The sequence below is a fragment of the Triturus cristatus genome, chromosome 8 (assembly GCF_964204655.1).
Source record: "Triturus cristatus chromosome 8, aTriCri1.1, whole genome shotgun sequence".
Taxonomy (NCBI): domain Eukaryota; kingdom Metazoa; phylum Chordata; class Amphibia; order Caudata; family Salamandridae; genus Triturus; species Triturus cristatus.
In genome coordinates, this window is record NC_140591.1 from 1,093,899,739 (window position 1) to 1,093,914,066 (window position 14,328).

Here is a 14,328-nt window from a genome sequence, read left to right on the forward strand (position 1 = left end):
CAAAGGAGCAAGGGTTGGATCCTAATGAGATCTGTTAGATAAGACAAACCCAGTTCCAGGTGACATGCATAGGTCGACAAGCCCCGGGGGACTGCCAGTAGAAATCTAAGAAAACTGTTTTCCACCCTTTGCACCTCCGCAACCTTGGCATATCCCCAAACACCAGCCCCATATATTACGGCACCTATGCATTTTGCCCTATATATTTCTAAACGTTCTAGCGTAGGTCGTCTACCTAATTTATTGGCAAAATTAGCCAAGGCAACTGTTGTTCTCATGAAGATGAGTTTCCTGGATTCAATAGCATACTTCCAGGAGCATTTGTGATCAAATACAATACCCAGATACGGATACATGATTGTGCTCTCTAATTTTTGGTTTTCAATAAACATGGTCTTTGTGTTCTTGCTCCTCGACCCAGCTGACATTACAAAGGTTTTTTTAGTGTTGATCTTCAGGTCGAGGTTGGCCATGAAAGTATGGTATTTCAAGAGAGCACGCTGTAATTCCATGGGGGTACGAGCTAAAATTACAGCGTCGTCCGCATAGAGTAGAGCCGGTATTGGGCGATTGTTTATAGTGGGAAGGTCCTGCGACCCTGTTAGCATGGCTTTTTCCAGGCCATTAGTGTATAGATTGAATAAAAAGGGTGCCAGGACGCATCCCTGCCTTACCCCGCGCTCTACCTTGAACGACTTTGTTAACTCGCCCCCAAGGCCGTATCTAACTCTAGCTGTGGCATCTGAATATAATTCACGGAGAAAAGTTATGAGGGCCTCCTCTATTCCCATGTCCGCTAAGATAGTCCACAGTTTAGTATGGTTAACACAATCAAATGCTGATGAGAGATCAACATGCGCCATATATAGGGCACCCCCTTTGGCATTTACATATTTACCAATTAATAAAGATAGATTAAGGGCTTGCTCTGTTGTCCCCATGCCCTCGCGAAACCCAAATTGCAAGTCAGATAGAGCTTTATTATCTGATGCCCATTGCTGGAGGCGTTCCAAGATAACACGACCAGCCACTTTCCCCAGCGAATTCAAGAGGGAAATAGGGCGATAGCATGATGGTAATTGGCGATCCCCTTTTTTAAAGATGGGCACGAGAATTGATTGGGACCACGAATCAATAAGTCCCAGAGCGCAGGATGCTTGGAGAACCCTAGTTAAAATTGGCAGCCATAAATCCGAAGTGAATTTAAAAAGATCAATTGGGACCCCGTCGGGGCCTGGGGCTTTACCGTTTTTACTAGCCATTAGGGCAAACTCCACCTCCTCATATGATATATCAATAGGCAAGGGGAAGGAAGTTGCTTTTGACCCGGGTAAATTTGAATGTGTTTCAATTGAAGGAAGGCTGAATATCTGCTCAAAATAATCAACCCATAGTTGTTCGTCAATTGTAACATCGATACTAGGATTAGTCGCTGTATCTGAGAGAAAAGGGGACTTCACAACCTTCCAGAAGGCGGCACTATCCCTCAGAGTGCATGATTTATGGAGTTGGTCCCAGAGATCTTTTTTCAGGTTGTACTTCCTGCATCTTAAGGCCTGATTATAAATTTTCCTGGAAGCTGCAATTTCCTTTGAGTTTCTGACCTTTTTATGGAGGGCGGCTTTCAGGTTCTGGTAAGCTTTTGTGCAGGAACTATCAAACCATCCCTTGGTTTTATTTGGGCCAGTTTCTGTGTTAACAAATATAATTCCCTTTATTGCTGTTAGCAATATTGCGAAATTTGCCATAATTCTCTTGTTAGAAGTGGCTGGATCAAGGCATTTGTCAATCACTGATCTTTGATTTACAACCAGTGTTGCTGTAATAGCCTCCTGATCCACTTTTTCCCACCTTAGAGAGTAGCCATTTAATCTATCTATTGTTAGCTTATTTTGGCTTAGGGTCGTCTTGATATTAAGCCTCTCACATTTTTTGATGGTTTTTAGGGTAATACTATTTGGGTAGTGGTCGCTAATAGCGACATCATGGGTTTTACAATTGAGTAATTCCTTTCCGGCTAGCACAGAGAGAAAAATAAAATCAATTGTGCTTAGCCTGCCTCTGCCATTGAAAGTAGGGATGACGGGTATAGGAGGGTTCACCAGATCATTGACAAGAGCAAGATCCAAACCACAGATAGTTCCGTTCAAGTAGTGGCCAACTGAAGTGTGGGAAAAATGAGTAAACGGGTTGCCATTTTCGTCCACAATACCGCAGACTGTATTTACGCTCTGGTTACAGAGACTTTGATTAAAATCCCCACCCCAAATTATAGCCAGCTCCTTGTGTACCTTATTGGATAATTCTTGGAGGCATGAGTGTATTTCCTTCATCACCTTTATTAAGCCATCCACAGAAAGATTATTATAAAAGTTCACTATTACAAGGGCCTTAGTATTGTTCTGATGTAAAATAAGTATTTGGAAGTTTAAGTCCAGTTTGATAGGGACTATACTTATAAATTGTAAAAGATTAGATATAAAGATGGTCAAACCACCTTTTGCTCGACCAGAAGGAGAGGGCAGTGCCGGGGAAAAATATGTTTTATAGCCCTCGACGTGAAGTTCAAGTTGCGCCCATGTTTCCTGTAAGCATAAAATGCCAAAATTATGCGCAAAATCGAGCCAGATGCCATTCGCAACCTTTGCGCGCAGACCAGCAACATTCCAAAATAATATTTTCAGAGATGGATCGTCTTTAGTAGCTACAGGTTCAAGATCCTTTTCCGTAAATTCCTCATGGTGGGTAATCTGAATAAGGCTGGAGGGAGCTTCTTCGTTCACGTCACCATCTAGATTCAAGTTATCTAAGTATACACCAAAAGTAGATATATTACTCATATTATTAGGTAACCTGTCCTCCAGCCGAAGTCAATCCACCCTTTCCAGTTCAGGAAGTTTATCAAAGTAATTAAAATTCGGAATGTTATATCTGGTTCTTGTCCCTTCCATCAGTTCCACATTCGCTATACCCCTATGACAGGTAGTTGGCGATAAGAGTGGGGATTGGGGGTAGAAAAAACTCAAATCCCTGGTGAGAATATCACTCTCACCATAATGAGCTGGCCAATTGCATATATGTTGAACCACCCGCCTATCCCTAAAATTAATGACGATACAATCCCCCGGCAAATCCTTTCTTCTATGACCCAGCCAACCTAGCTTTCTCACAAATAGAATAATCGTTTTTAACTTAACTAATATAGCTGCGGGAAGAACTAAAATTAACTGACATGGCTTCTGTGCGGGTTCCCTTTCTACATCCATTTGTTTTAAGTCTTTCCATAACGCCCCAAAAGCTGCACGATCATCAATTTTATGAACAGTTCTCCACATATCAGGCGGTAATATCAATCCGAAAAATAAATCAATATCAGGCAAAGTCATAGTACAAGAGCTAATAGCACCCTCAACTTCCTCATAAAAAGCGGCTTGATTTTTCCGCAGATCAGGCAATGCAGTTTTAAGTGCCATGACATCCGCCCTATTCCAAGGAGTGTAAACCCAATTATAAATAAAATAACCCTTTGCATCAATAGAGGCCTTATCATCACTTGTACCCTGTCCTTTAGAAGGAACATACAAAGGCGCGGACACCCGCATAGGTTTCGCATGAACTATAATAGTCTTATCTGTTCCGAAGATAGAAGCTTGTGCCATGCTGGTCTGAGATGTCTGTGCAGCTACGTCTGCAGCCTTTTTCTCCTCTCACAAACGGACTGCATCAACACGCAGTTTAACCAAACGCCTGATTGTATCATTCACCTGGGGGAAAACAAAAAGACCATCACGCATTTGCTTACAATTAACTGCTACATCGTCAGGCTCTAACTCCTCAGAATATTTCCTAAACAGCTCAAGGACCTCTGCGGCAAACACCTCAGTAAAATACAGCTGCTCCCTTTCCTGCCACCCTTTCATACTATCTAAAAGTTCAGAGGCGGGGGCAGTGCTACGAACTGCTTTACGAGCAGCAGATCTAAGCTGGGATGCACGCTCAGCAGTCAACATAGAACGAGTTTCTCGTGCCTTGTGTTCCTCCGAACTAGAGTCCTCATCTGACTCATGAGGGGCAGAAGGAACAGTATACGGAGGTGGAGGACGATCTAATAATAAGAAATCATCTTGTGGTTTATTAAGTATAGGATAAAGGGGCCGCCGAACAGCGTATTGGCCAGTTACCTGTAAATTGTGCTTCCTATCTTCTCTCTCTTTTAACTCTTTTATTTCTTTGTTTTTCAACTCTAATGCTTTTGCATAAATGTTCTTTCGCTGTTCTTTTTCAATCAAGGCTTGCTCACGCTTCATTCGTTCACGCACTTCTTTCTCCCACATTCGTACACAGTCAAACATATCTTGCCTAGTCTTTCGCTTAAACATACATTGTTCCACATACTCAATCTTTCGTAAATCAAATGACCCATGCATAGGCCAACGCAACTCAGAATCCTTACGAGTGTATTTATTTCATAATGTGCTGTACATTATAGAAGAAAGACCATACTTAATATACATATCCCTATTAGGTGTCCCCTCTGGGGGGGCCGGTTGTGCTTTATCGAGTCTCAAATTGGTACCACTACAAAAGCAACACATCCTACGAAGTGTGCTGAAAACAGGCATGCCAAAAATAGTGCAGAATATGCAGTATTATAATCAAAGTAGCACTTAAGGTACCTTTAGTACGATGTGCCGTTCAAATCAATTCAGATAGAGAAAATTCTCCTCATTACCCGCCTATATAAATTGCAATTTATATATGAATCACATAGAAATCTAAGTTGGCCAACACAAATTCCAAAATACAAAAGCCGCAATAAGTGTTACTAAACTACCTTACCAATCCCAGGCATAACAAGCATTTACAATGCAATGGTCTCGGCAATATTATAGGTAGAGCTATTGGTATTGCTCATTATTTTTTTTATCATTTTTGTATCCCTAAATAAATGGCATTGTCATTTCTATTGGCATTAGTTTTTTTTTTGCATATGTGATACCTATTGCATTAGCAGAAAGAGAGTGAAGTGGTGAGAGAGAGAGAGAGAGAGGTATTGAAATAGAGAGTGAGGTAGTGAGAGAGAGTGAGGTAGATAGAGAGTGAGGTAGTGAAAGAGTGAGTTAGTGAGTGAGGTATTTTCTGACGTAGTGAGATAGAAACAGTGAGTGATGTGAGATAGCGAAAGATTGAGGTAGTGAAAGAGCGTGAGGTAGTGAGGGATGTTGTGAGGTATTAAGATAGAAACAGAGAGTGATGTAGTGAAGTAGTGAGATAGAGTGAGGTAGTGAAAGAGTGAGTGTAAGTGACTTAGTGTATTTGAGAGAGAGAGTGAGGTAGTGAGATAGAGATGAGGAGTGTGGGGCCGAGTCAGGCAGCTCAAGACGGAGGCTGAACGTAACATCCTGCACTGGGCTCAAATGGTAGGGAGCAGGAAACAGAGCTAGAAAACACGCTGCGCGCGCACACTGCAACTTCACCAAAATCCAGAGCGGAGACGGAGCACAGGGTGAGCGTGGGTTCCAGCTCATGCACTAGAAAGTGCTGTGTGTGCTGCTGCTGCTCACAATACAGGAAGGAATTGTGAAGGGCAAATCAAGAACCGAGCTTACCGCTTATGCTGCGGAGTGCATCCTGCTATAATGTTTGTACATTTTTAACTCGTTTTTGAAACTTTTCTGACTGCATAGAGGTTATAAAACAATGTTTTAAGTACTATATTAGACGAATTGTTGATCTCAGTAGAGGTCTTAATAAAAATGAAATGTTTAAAAAAAAAAATACAATTTATAACGACACTGCGTGCATGTGCTCGAAAATCCTACATACAATACAGCAGGTTTTACCCAAAAAGCTAGGGACTGTCCGAAGGGTGTCCAACAGTCTTACAGAGCACCTACGTTCCAAGGTGAGAGCGCAAACAGAGACAAACAGTGAACAGCGGTGGTAAGGGGTAGCGGGGAATCAATACAGAAAGGGGCAGCTGGGTGGAGAGAAGATATAAATGCAAGAAGAAGCAGGTGCAGAACGGGATTATCAGAAACAGTTGTAAGGGGAGCAACGCTGTGAGGAGATTGTAAAGGTCAGAGGCGGGGTGGAAGATGTTTTGAACAAAGGTGTGGAGGTTAAAGAGGCAAAATGCACAAAGAAAAGGGCGGCAGAGTAGGAACGCGTGTGTATCGGATGGAGACTTCAAGAGTTTATTTGGGCATACGGCTTAGTGACTTCCCCTCCCTACTACTGTTCACCTTCAGGCTCTTGCCGGCCCCCGCCATCCGCCCCTGCATATCGACTCCTCTGACACGGGAACTGGAGTCTTTCACGAGATCTGCCTGTCAGCAGCACAGTAAAACAGAGCACTGCCAACAGATCGCCTCCCTGTACCGGAACTACTGCTGTCGCCATATTGGTATTCTTTCTGTTACTGCTCTTGAAGCTACCGGAAGTGCGAAAACTAAGACGCATCAATACAACTTCTCCCTTTTGCACAAAGAAAAGGGCGGCAGAGTAGGAACCCGTGTGTATCGGACGGAGACTTCAAGAGTTTATTTGGGCATACGGCTTAGTGACTTCCCCTCCCCACTACTGTTCACCTTCAGGCTCTTGCCGGCCCCCGCCATCCGCCCCTGCATCTCGACTCCTCTGACACGGGAACTGGAGTCTTTCACGAGATCTGCCTGTCAGCAGCACAGTAAAACAGAGCACTGCCAACAGATCGCCTCCCTGTACCGGAACTACTGCTGTCGCCAAGAGGATGGCCGGGAACACAGAATACTGAACGAGAGAGGAGCTGAACAGGAGAGGGATGGAAATACAGGCAGACAGAGGTAACGGAAGGAGAGGCAGGGGGCAGAGAAAGAGGGACGGGGAGTGAAAACAGAACAATACCGGCGGCGCTGGCCAATAACGTCATCTCACTGAAGGCAGTCCTCAAAAAATGGCGGATGAAAGCTTCGAAACTTTTTCGGATTCGGGGGCGTGTTCCTGCTGTTCTAAAAGGGCGTGGCTAAAAAGTGGAAAGAACAGCAAGGAACACGCCCCCGAATCTGAAAAAAGACGGAGCCTATTTGGAGGGACGGCTCTCTCCTCCAATGGCTGGCCTCCGTTTAGGAAGCCAGCCAATGGAGGAGAAGCTAAAAGAGAGGCGGGCTAAATAGCCACTCTAGAAAACATTAAATCTCCGACTTCCGGTTCTGCCTTCGTCAGACCGGTAGTCCTCGACCTAAAAACCAACAGCAAGCGCCGCAGAATGACACTTACCAATCACTTGGTGTCCAGGTTCCAACTGCCAAGTTCTAAAATCGACTCGCTGCCAATTTACAACAATGCATGCATAGTCCATCGTAATGGTGTTGTCTCTGTTTGGACACTGAAGTAGGATTACAGTAGATGGCATTTATAAAGTGTGTTATTATCTGCACAGGTTCCGTTTCTGTGTGTTGAAGAAAACAGTTGGAGGTACTCATACATTATTCAATACGAATATACATTTAATATTAATTATTGTGTTTCATTACAGACATCATTTCTCCAGGCCTTAATAATTAGTCCATAAAATCTCAAAAATCATATTTTGGATACGTTCATGATAAAAATAAATATTCATGTGTGTCCAAGATATTGTGTGGTGGTAAGGTATTAGTTTCTTTGTGGGTTAGTTTTGGGAGTTGGCAACTAACCTCAATAGTTTTAGTCCATAATTTCCGAATTTGGACAAATTGATTGTGTCCTAGTAATTTGGAAGTGGATTGCTAGATGGGTAATGTCCTGATTACATACCGGTAATCCTCATTACACTTAATCCTACTCGTCCTCGATCCAGTCATAATCCCATGAGCCGCATTGTCCTGGGTTGTTGGAGGAACGTCAGACTGAGTTTCTTTCGAACATTGCTTTTGATTCGGTCAGAGCTTCGACCTTATCCTGTGGTGCTTCCATTGCGACCAGGCGCAACCCGTTGATACTACATCCGAGTTCCACCACTTCAGCAGCAGTTGCACCTGGCAGGACAAGGCCAAAGCTCTGACCAAATCAAAAGCAATGTCCAAAAGAAACTCAATCTGATGTTCCATGGACTCCAACAACTCAGGACACTACGGCTCATGTGTTTATGACTGGGTCGAGGAGGAGGGACGTAGAGGTAATCCCAGTTTTGGAGGAGAGGATGAACTTAGTGGCTCAGAGGTAGGGATGAAGGAAAAGACCCCAGAATGAAACAGCCAAGAGAGTGAATTACAGTCTGGTGGTGAATAATGTCTATTCTACTGGAAATGTGTGAGTGAAGACTTTGGTCAGGACCGTGGCTGAGGGTAGAGTCAGATGTTAACATTCTACTGGTTCATCAGAGATGGTGGCACCGATGTTACGGGGGAAAGTTTTGTGCGTTATTTAGTAAGATTGCGGATATTTCTTAGGTGGCTCACTGTTTGGATGTATATGTAGATAAGAGTCAGATTTGGGTATTCAGGTGAGCACCTTGCTTTTAAGGAGAGAGAAGACAAGTGACTAAAGTTAGAAGAAAGTTTATAATGATATGCACGGTAAACCGTGTTGAAATTTGGATTTGAAATAAGGAGCGATTCATGTCCTAATGGGTGATGCCAAATGTGAATGCTTAAAATGACGTGAAAAGAATTAGAAGTAAATCTGTTGGCAGCAGAAGATGTAACAGTGATGATATTTAATTTGTGTATTTGTTATTGTGGTGGAAAATTAGCATCCTAGGACACCAGGGCCGGACTTGCCATTGATTCCATCAGACATTTTCCTTTGCCATTGGACGCTGGATGTTTGCACCTCCAGATTCAATGCGTTTATGGCAGCAGGCACAGGAGACACATCCTTGCCAGTTCCTCCTTCTTTACAACTCACAAGGATATGTATTAGTGGTTTCCAACTACAAATGGTATTTGCATACCATTGATTGGATATCGAAACCTCAAAGAGTGTGATATTCAGTGATAAAGATGTCTGTGATACATAGCTCTCAATTTCAGCATGTGAGCGACAGACATCCCTGGGAGCAGTCAATTTTTTAGGTCTTGCCTATAGAGTGCTTTTATCCCTCTATTGTCGAAAGGTCTCTTGTGGACCATACAAAAACCCTACAATGTGCTTCGTGCCAGCCCATTGCTTACCATTGGTTGACTTTCATGCCACTTTCATTTGCTTGCTTCTTATTTAGTTGTTTTTCTTCATCTTCTTGTGTTTGTCCCTCTCCTACAGCATAGCTTCTTTACCATGCGTTTGATTGGATGACTTGTATCCTTACACTGCTCACATTCAGGGAAATATTTTTTTCTTTTTTATTCAGCATTGCATGAGAGTGCATGTGGGTTTTGTGCTCTCTCAATCATGTGCTGCTTCGCCTATCAAATACCACCCTTACACCCTCAGTATTGTTCCACATCCCTCCCCACTTGTCTGTAAAAGCACAGCTTTATTTATACGTTTGCTGGGGTAAAACACAAGAGCAGACTGTTTTTGTTTATCTCCTACATCCCACACATTTCATGAAAGCACAGGGCTTGGCGTACAAACGCCATTATTGCCCTTGGGGAAGGGACCTGCTGCTGCACTCACTCAACTGGCATGTGAGGCAGAAAGTGCATTCAGCATGACTGAAAATGAGGTGTATTTTCTCCCTGAGACCTATAAGCCTACTACCCAAGCAAGCTACTGCAGAGGACCTTATGGCTGACCATGGCAGACAGCTATGTATTTACCCCATGACAAACCAATGACGACAGCTATGCAAAACTGTCGTAAACAGAGTGAGTGCAATACGGCTTTAGCACCTGTCAGCAAAAACTCGAGGGCTCGGAAGGAAAAACGAATATTCAGCAAACACAAAATTGCTAGCTGTAGGTTCCAAAGCAAAAAAGGCAAAGTAAAGGCAAGCTTTTAAGTCTCCAGGACAAATGACGCAATGGGCGCTGGCTCATGAGCTCGTTTGATAAAACAAGAGATTGTTTTGTGCTCAACTTGGCATTAATGATGGACCCAATAAACGGACTACTGTGTAAGCAGGGTGTGGAGCAGGATGGTTGACTACGACAAATGTCGGATACTAGCCAACAAACTGATAATGTGTTCAGACCGCTCCAAGTAAAGGCAGGTTTTTGTCCGCAGTCATGGTGCATGTGTGCAAAATGCAATTTAACGTTTACTTTACAGCGGCTGATGCACATAAAATAATATTGCTGTAGTGCAATTTAACTTTTCATGCATCATATTTACACGTTAATCCGGGAGCATCATATTAATCAATTAATGTTGGGTAACTGCATTTACACGTAGTAGGAGCCACACATATAATCATACTATAATCATTGCATTCTCTCATGCTAACTGTATTCCTAGGCTGCCATCTTTGCTCTCGTGGCTGACATGATTTCGTTCTAGGCCTCAGTCACTCAAGTTGTTTCTTTAATAAATCCATAGCAAGTTTCATGTCTTCTCTCCTCTGCATGTGCCTTACCGAGCAGTGCTCGTTTCTAAGTATATAGTCATTGTTTATTGTAGAGAACTGTGAAAGTTAGCTGGTCTAATTAAGATTTTGGCCGTGGACATGTGGCAAGTAGGGATGGGAAAGAGACTCCTGTAACAGGCAAGACTGATTGTTACCAACTTCAAGGCCACACAGCTGCACAGTTTTTGTTCCGCACTGGAAACCAGGGAAGTTTACCTGCACCCAGAGAACCTCACCTTCTGATTGGACCGTCCAGAGGGAGTGGGTGAGATGGCGCTTCCAGAACTTTCTACTGTCTATTACTAGTATGATAAGTTAGCAGATTCTGTCCTGACTTTGCCGTGGGAAGACCTCTCAATTATGTAGATTCCCCTTGCCAAGGGTGTAGAGCTTCATGCTTGAATGTCCGTTTCACCCTCAAGAGCCTTAATTGGGTTTTTCTGATGCTGACACCTTCTTTTTTTAACTTGCTCTTGACACTTTCGAAGCTTTATTTAGTTTAGGGAAGTTCCTTTATGGAACCTATTTACTTTGGACTCTGTGCTCTGTATCTTGTTAGATTTTGCAGCTTTTTCCTTATAATTTGCATATTCAGACTGAATAATTATATGGATATTTACTGCTTTTGAATACATTGATTTCATTCATTCTTTGTGAGATGGGAGAACTCGTTAGAGGGGGTCGTGCATGACTGAGGTTTTTGCAGACTATTACACTCAAATATAATGTACTGTATCTCAAAGGCAGTGGACCGTAATTGCCGCACCTGACCCGTTTTCCAAAAGTGTGATTTTCCAAAGAATTAAGGGCATGTGCACACACTACAAGCACCTGCTGCCAAAGTGCAATCCCCAGGATACGTTTCAAATAATACAAAGCGTAGAGGTGCACCACTTCAATAATAACACAAAATAAGGGGGAGAAACACCTGTCAGGTGAGAAGATTTTATGTAATTCTTGTCTTTCTTTTCTTCTCTTAAAAAGCATCACACATATAAAGCGAAGACAGCCAACGCATTTCGTCCATAACAATGGACTTCTTCAGGGCAATAAGGATGTAACTCATCCAGCTCAAGTGTGTCAAGGTGGAGTATTAGGTACTTCTAAGGGGTTTCCTTCATCAATTATTCCCAATCCGTGTAGATAACAAAGAATGTATTTCTTTGTGGTAAAATCCTCCACGTATAAGATCAATAAATTGATCAACAGTACTCCCCAAGTCTGGGAGCTGTTACACGGAATGAGCAGGCTGTTAAACCCTAGATGGCACTGCAGTTCTTGGCAAAAGCTGCACAAGCCTGTCTGCTTCACAGGAAGTGAAGCCCAATGACGGGACGCTTCCTGTGAAGCGGACTGCCTTGCGTGGCTTTTGGCACCAACTGCAGAACTGGAGTTATGAATTTTTAAAGATTAAAACAAAATGTAGGGCTTTGAAGCAAATAGCGCTTAGGGGTTACTTGAGGTCACGCTAGACTGGGGTAAATCCAAAGTTCAGGCCAACCGCGATGGAGGGCAGGCCGGCTACAGGACTCACGCAGGTCCCACTGAAAAAATACCTTGGATGGAGGAATCTTTGACATCGATGACTCGATGCGTTGGGTTCGGATCCAAGCAGGCGATGAAGGCTTCACCAACAAACCCCTTTATGATGCAGACGATGCGTTGTCATCGAGCAGTGCTGTCTGTCATCATTGAACCACGCAGTCCATCGTTTCGATGTCGTAGGTCGGCTCCTGTGTCAGCGTCCAACCGCAATGACTCAGTTCCGATTAGCAAAAAGTTGTCACTGCTGCGATTCTGAGATTCTGTACAGCAGAAATCACTCTTCAAGGGCCCAGGACTGGATTGGTTCCACTTGGCAGGGCAGGACTCACAGATGGCAGAGTCCAGGTACTGTTGAAGGGTTGAAGGAAGTCTTTGATGGCCCTGAGACTTCAGAACAGGGGGTAAGCCAGCAAGCTCTTGGAGTCACTCTGGCTTCAATTGAGTTGGGGCTAATACTTGTCTCAACCAGGCAGAGATCAGCAGGCAGCAGGGCAGCACAGCAAAACATAAAAGCAGTTCTTCCAGAGCAGCAGTCAAGCAGAGTGACAATCCTTGTAGCACAGTAGTATTTACTCTTGGCAGAGTTCTTCTCAGGTCCAGTAGTGTATCGTCTTGGTTGGGTCAGAGGCCCAGTACTTATACCCAGTTGTGCCTTCGAAGTGGGGGTATCTTCAAAGCAGGCCATTAAAGTGTGCAGGTCCCCCTTTCTTTCCAGCCCTGGCTCCAGACTACCAATAGGGGGTAATCAGCCCTTTGTGTGGGAATCAGGACATTGCCTATTCAGGTGTAAGTGTCGGCTCCCCCCCCCCGCTTCCTGCCCAGGAAGAGCTATCAGAATGCAGATGAATGCAGAGTTCTCTGTCACACCCACCCTTCCTGTGGTTGTGGATGTCTAGAGGGAATGCGTAAAGTGTTGCTGTCAACCACCCCAGACTTGTATTGGAGAGAGGCTGTAAGGCACACAGAGTAGTAAGAGCAGAGAAATGCACGCTTTCTAAAAGTGGAATTTCTAAAATAGTACAGTTAAATCAAACTTTACCAGTAAAGAGGATTTATCATTATCATGCCAAGGATATGAAATGTGATGCAGCTGCTCCTTTCTAATGAGGAATTACACCTTAAAGTTTATTAAGGAATTCCCAATGCTAGCCTACGAGAGGAGTATGCCTCTCAGTAGTGAAAACCGACTTTGGGTGTTTGTCACTACCAGGACATTCAAAACCTAAAAGTACCTGTCGACTCTTTTACTTACAGTGCACCCTGCCCTTAGGGCTACTTAGGGCCTAACTTAGGGGTGATGTGTGTGTAATAAAAGGGGAGTTTAAGGCTTGGCAAGTAGTTTGGAATGCCAAATCGACGTGGCAGTAGACTGCACACACAGGCCTTGCAATGGCAGGCCTCAGACAGGTTTGAAACAGTGGAGTTACATAGGCCCCCACAGTGCAGGGGGGCCCCTGAGGTCCAGCCCCCCCACCCCCTCAGTGCATCCTGTCCTGAGAGCTCCTGAGTAAATCTGGAAGGGGGCCCCTCCTTGCACTTTGCAGGGGGGGTGGGCTCAAGTTTCGTTACACCACTGGTTTGAAAGGCTAATTGTGTGGGTGGCAAAACCAGTGTTTTGCCGGGCCACTAGTAGCATTTAGATTACAAGCCCTGGGTATATGGTGTACCACTGTACAAGGGACTTGCAAGTAAACTAAATATGCCAGTCATGTATATACCAATGCCACCATGTTTAGAGGAGAAGCACTGATCAGCAGTCGTAAAGTGCTCAGAATCCTAAGGCCATCAAAAAGAATTCAGTAAAAAGAGGAGGAGGAAGGCAAAATGTTTTCCAACAGTGTCTATAATAAATACTATTGCTTCCTGGAAGCTACGCCTGATGTCAAGGACTGTTATGTGTGTATAGGAGGCCCCGTCATAAGGTTTTTATCTCTGGCACAATTGTGTCCATTCATGGCCTAATAGCGGGATTGTCATAATGATGGTCATTCTTGACAATTTTGGGCATTGTGAATCTAGTTGTGGCATACTGGCAGCCATCACTGACATATTAAGAGCATGACTGGCCTACTTTAAGCCACCCCTGACATCATTTTGGCCCACTCTTGCATAATAATGGACACAACTGATATATGGTTGCCACCCTTGCCCTTATGGTGTCCAGCTTTGGCGCAATTGTGGCTCTGATATAATGATGAGCATTATTGTCATAATACAGACATCTTTGTTGCTATAGTGAATGTTTATTTTGAATATAATACCTGGGAATTCAAAGCAGTAAGTCCATTTAAGGCCTTTATACATGTGAATACTCC